Here is a 6,000-nt window from a genome sequence, read left to right as displayed (position 1 = left end):
CTCTGACTGGCCTTTGTTTTGTGATTCTGCATGCATGCCCTGTAGCTAAAGCCTGGATGTCTTCCCCAACACCTTCAGTCTCCCATCCTTACTTAAGTTACTCCATTGTAAATCTCTCTGCTAGTACAGGAGAGTTTTTATTTTACCCCTTCTGTGAGGCAGCAGCTGGATGGGAAGGATGAGATGAGGACTAGGTTGTTTGGGTGGCTTTTTTTTTTTTTTGCCTAAGAGCCAACTGGGAATCAAAGATCCCAAAAATTGAAGACAAACTGTGTCATACCGAGCAGGGTTTGTCAAATCACTGGCATGCACTGTTAGGACAGCTTCATCATCAACATATTCTGGGCTGACAGTTGTCACAAAATTCTGCTTCTGTGTCCCAAAATGTGCACTTATCACTTCTATTGGCAGTTGCTCATCTTTTCTCCAAACTGAATGGTTGTAGGAAATAAAACAGACAAGCAAACAAACCAAACAACCCGCAGATATTAACTTGCAGCTGATTGTCAGTGCTGATCGTAGGGCCATGTGCAGCACTTCACATGCTTCTGCGGCCAACAGACATTGGAAAATACAAAGACCTTCAGAGACTACTTGAATTTCTAGATGCACTGAATTACCCTCTAGAGTGTATTTCTGAATATAGAAGGAACCATGGGTGACTATGATCCTGATTTATATCTAGGTTCAGGCTTACTGTTTCAGTTAGGTTAGATGAATAATAGTTCCAGAGAAGATAGGGAAATACAGCACTTCATTGATACCACATGTCGGAAGAATGCAGCTCAGTGCTGGGCAGTTTGCTGCTTCATTCCCTCTTACAAGTTGCACCCAAGGCTGGAAAAGACCACTGAGATAGCTGAGCCCAACCCCTGCCCACCCTCACTGGACTTACTAACCACGTCCCCAGTGCCACATACCCGTGGCTCTTGAGCACCTCCAGTGACTGCGGTATATCAGCGTGGTTGCTTCAGTTGTGTGAGTTTTCACCACTGGATGTTGTTCTAGCGAGGCAAAAAACCCAAACTGATGGAACAGTGTCTATACAGGAAGCAACTGGCTGTCCTGATGGCTGCCAACAGTTTTGCACAAGGTGTGTCATGCAAGCTTGCATGAGTCTGGTTTAAAAACTTGCAGTTCTGATGGAAGGAGAGGATGTTGGTACAGGATAACTGCGGGATTTGTGCTTTCTCGACATCCAGTTGCAATCCCAGCTTATTGTTGCTATAGAAAACAGCTTCTCTGTAGACAAACTGAGTTAGTACCATTAAGTGGCTGAACCCCTAAGTGATCCAAGGTGAAGCATGATCCAAACTGGAATTTAGCTAATTGTAGTTGGGAATCCAAGCCTTAATGAGCTGAGTTATTTAAAGTATGAGTCTTCCATCTAAAACAGCATTGAACTGTTACCCTGGTTGATGATAGAAATGAGAGTTGAACAGCAGAAGTCTGAAGTTATGCTCCATATTTCTCATCACTCAAGAGAATATTTGAATATGTGAATTCCTTTGGCTATGTTAGAGCTCATAATGAGGTCAGCTGATGTTCTTTAAATGCTCGGAGTCTAGCAATGTGGGCAAGTGGACTGCTATTTGCTGTTGAGCTTTAGGCTAAGAAGCCTGATTTTAGAGGACAGTGGACTTCCCCTTTCCCTTCCCCTCTCCTCCCCTTCTCCCTGGACTGATCCCGCATGGTTTGTGAATGATTTCAGAGCAAGGTAAATGAGGAATAGCCATGTGAAAACCTGTTGTTTTACTGCACTGTAAAAGACACTTAGTCAAAAGACAAGTGTGTGTTCCAAGCTTGAGATTGCTGGAGATCCTAGAAACAACCCAGCTGCTCAAACCTGTAGTCTGGCTGAATATTTTATTGTCAGTTATGGTCAGGAGGAGATGCTTGAGTAAGACAAATAAAAGGTCATGGGTAAGTTGGTCCTTCTTGTGATATACTTCTAGGCTTTCGTCAGGGAAAAGCTTAATTAGTCCAAATAATTATAGCAGAAACCACACCAAGAACATGAGAGTGAAATTTCAACTTTCTTGACGTGACGGTAAATTTTACCCCATTCTGCCATTCCCCAAATGTTTGTTTCCTTATGTTATGGTTTTGCAATTTGGTTGGTGTTGGTATTCCACATCAGAACACCATGCTAATAATAGGAGTAAAGGGGACAAGTTTTTTTTTCTGTGAACTGCCTTAATGGGCATGTGGGGTGGGGCACCGGAAGGGAAGTGAGGAAGGGGACGGGGTTGCTGGCCGGCTCCCTGCGAGGAGACAACGTGGTCAGAGCTTCCTGCCTTCCACAGCTCCACCGGTGAGATTGGGGACTTGGTATTCTCTTTGTTGAAACTCTCTTGTTGTTGTTTAGCATTATTAGGTTATTAAACTGCCATTCGTTCTCAGATCACCTTTTTTTCTCCCTCATTTTTTGTTAGACCTAATCGTAATCTCCCTTCCCTTCCCCGTCTCCCTAAACGCACGTGGCCGGGCCGGGCCGGGCCGCGTCGCCGTGCCGCTAGAGAAAAGGGGGGGGGGGGGGCTTTTGTTCCTGCTGCCCCGGGTTGTGCCCACTGTCCCGGAGTGAGCTCTAGAGAGAACTCCGTGACACCTACAACAGCAAAAATAACTTCTAGTTCTAATTTTCAATCTTTAAAAGTTGCCTTGGCGTTTATAATAAGGCATTCCCATTAGCTTTGGAGTGTTCACCTGAAAGAAGTGATTGCTTTTTCCTCAATTCAGTCTCAGACTAAATATGTGCTACACTTTTTGGCATTTCTGGGATCGCTTTTGTGAAGGGATCTTGAAAACTATCCTAGTCAGTTACACTCCCTAATGGGTTTGTTTGTGTAAACACACACAAAAAAGCTTTCTCTGTCTGGTGTTCTGCCCTGATGTTGTGTGCTGGGCGCTGCACTGAGATGAGGCAATTGAGCTTTTTCCTATAGACTGAAGCCAAAGGTGTCTGTGATCTCTTTGATATTTCAGATGCTTTAGTTTTTATTTACACACTTTGTCACTCCGACAGGAAATTCTCCAATGACTCAAACAGTTAAATACCATTAGTAGGATTTAAAGCTTTAAACAAAATCTTTCCATCTGACTGGGAGCTAACTCAGGCCCAAGCTACTGAGATTTCAGAATGTTTTTAAATTGTGGCATAATAAATATCCAAAGACATTTCTCATTTCCCAAGATGGTCATGTTTTACAAATGTTCAGATTCATCTTGATTTGCGCAGAAATGTTAAGGTCCTAGTTTTTCAATTTTAATTCTGCAGTTTTATAGGGTTTAAGTCTGAAATTCCATTCATTTAAGGAGGGTCCACAAAAGGAAAGATTCAGAATATAATTTTCTACAGGTATTCAGTTGGTTGTTTCCCAGGAAAACACTCAGCTAGCAGAGTGCTGTAGGTAACAGAAGAGTCCTACTATCTTTGTACTTCCATCTTATTCACTCTATATTACCATGTGAATTAATACGTATTTAGCAGTGTTTTGCTTTAGGTGGTGTGGTGCTGTACATGCAGAAAAGGATAAAGGGTATGGCTTACTCTCCTCTTTGTACTTTATGAGAAATATGGCTGCAGGAAAAGCCCACTTAAAAAGGTTAAGTACAGCTTCATGTTCCTTTATGCTGTTACAGAGTGTTTTTGTGTGCAGTTAAGCAGTTGCGATGTCCCACCCCAAGAATCCTACTTCATTTCACTGAATGAAAATTCATCAGGATAACAGAGGCCAGGTCAGGGTAGAAGCACTTAGCTGCACTGGCATGCGTGCTGCTTGGAAGTGTTCACCCAAATGTTCACATGCTGTGGACATGACTCTGTATACAAGCCTCAAGACAAAGTCTTGGCTAAATATCAGATATTTTTCTCATTGTGAAGACAGGAAATCCTGGGAACTAAAATCATATTCTCCTATGACATTTGTAAACACAATGGTAATTTTGAAGGTTGGCATGGATGATTTTCAGCTTTCAGCTCTGGATCATTTCATGCATTTTTGATTTTTTAAGGAGCACTTCATTGCACAGATTCATGGCAGGCATTTGCTGCTTCTTCGCTCTGAAGAAGTTATGACTCTTTAACTAGGAATATAAATGTAGCATAATGCATATTGAGAGACCCAAGTGAAATGTACTGGGAGGAAAAAAAGGATAACAGCATATTAAATCAAATTTTCCGTCTGTCTTGGGATATTTAGTGGAGAGCAGATTTAAACTGTTTTGACTCTTTTGACCTTTTTACTCTTATACTCAAATAGCACTGTAACTCCCTTTATATTTGTTTTTATATCTTTGTATAGTACACTTGTTTTTTTCAACAGATGTTGATACAGTTTTGAAAGGTGATGCTCAGTGAAGATCCTCGTGTTAAAGTGTAACTCTCTACTTGTAAAGTGTAATTATCTTCTAAAGGGATAGCTGCATATGATTCATTATCTTAGTGCTTTTTATTGAATGAACTACCCACAGGTAGGTGTAGATACTCTGTTCCCTGCCAAACATTTTGCCTTTGATAGTAAAATGGCATAGATCCTAATGGTTGGCTTTAACAGGTCACTATCTGTGATTAAGCCTGACATTTGTTGCTGTTTAAGTCTTGGATGTACAAGAAATCTGAAGGAGGAAAAAAGAAAAAGCTGTTTATACCTCCAACTTTCAAGGCAGGTTTACGTTCTGCCATCACTGTGAACATTGGTTGTAGTTTGTAGCTTGGCTGCATTGCAGCGTGCAGGGCCCTCCCTCAGCTGGCAGACTTGCATTCACTTGCAGTTGCATGAGTTCAACTGATTTTAGCACAATTAGAGAAGAAGTGATTTTCATATGTACGTTAAAAGTTAGCACATTCCTAGGCTCGATGTCAGCGTCACGTTGGATGATGCTGATGCTTTTAGCTTGCTTACAGTGCAGGTATCTCAGGGAAATGCAACAAACTCACACCCTAAAGCATCACACATTTAAACTTACACCGGGGATTTCTTCTGGTTTTGATGTGCCTGTGGGCAGAGCAGTAGGAAAAAATGAAGCCAAGTGAGTAAGAAACTGCAGTGAAAGGCTCAAATGATTTTAAGGTGAAAAGCACAAATAATGTTTTTTTAAAAGCTGAGTGGTAGGTGGAAGTTGTGCCCAGAATGGAACAGCTGGTTTCATAGAGCTTTCAGATGAGCTCTGTGGCAGGATTATGATGCTGTATTTCTAATAATCAGGCAGCTGTCTGAAAATATGAAATAATGACTTTCTGAGCAGACACCTTTTTCATTTTACACTTAAATTGGAATAGTATTTATGTTCTGGATGCACCTACCATCATTTTGTAGATCAAGAAGCCACTTTTATAAATCTCTTAATGCAAAGTACAGCATAACACGTACAAAAAAGAGTTAGAGACCTTATTTATACCTTATTTTGTTTACTCCTGTAAGTCCTGGTGCTTTATGAACCTCAAAGGAAATCATTGCTGACTTGTTTGTGGATTTTGCATTTCTGCAATTTGACACATTGCTGTTAATGCAAGCAGCAAGGCCAGGCTTCCAAGGAAGATTTGTAATATGTGAGATTTCTATGTTTTTGATCTACATTTTTGCAGTAGAGCACTGTAATGTGTGCTGTCTGTTGGGCTACCAGAGGGGCCGATCCTTCTGGATTTCCTGGAGCCTGGACAACTCCTGACTGCTGCATCGCAGTGCCAACAGAGCTGAAGGCTCCAACTTCCAGTTGTTTGCCTGAGGACTCTGTGATTTATTTATTTAAGTGCATAAACTGTCCCTGTCAGGAACAGATTGTAGGTTATAGCTGCTCTAAATGTGAAATGTTTTAAGCTGGACAAACTTCTTTTCAGTTTTGAGGAGCTGCAGTCAGCGGGGGGTTCTTGCCTGGGATCTCTTGCAGAACAGGGTGTGCTTCCATCCTCCTCTTTCCTTCTGTGACCAGGGAATTGTTGGTTGTTTTTTGCAGCAACATGAACCGTGAAGACCGAAATGTGCTGTGTATGAAAGAAAG

This window comes from Coturnix japonica, unplaced genomic scaffold (assembly GCF_054131305.1).
Source record: "Coturnix japonica strain WE unplaced genomic scaffold, WE-NBRP24 Scf040, whole genome shotgun sequence".
NCBI lineage: Eukaryota > Metazoa > Chordata > Aves > Galliformes > Phasianidae > Coturnix > Coturnix japonica.
This window is presented reverse-complemented; position numbering follows the sequence as displayed.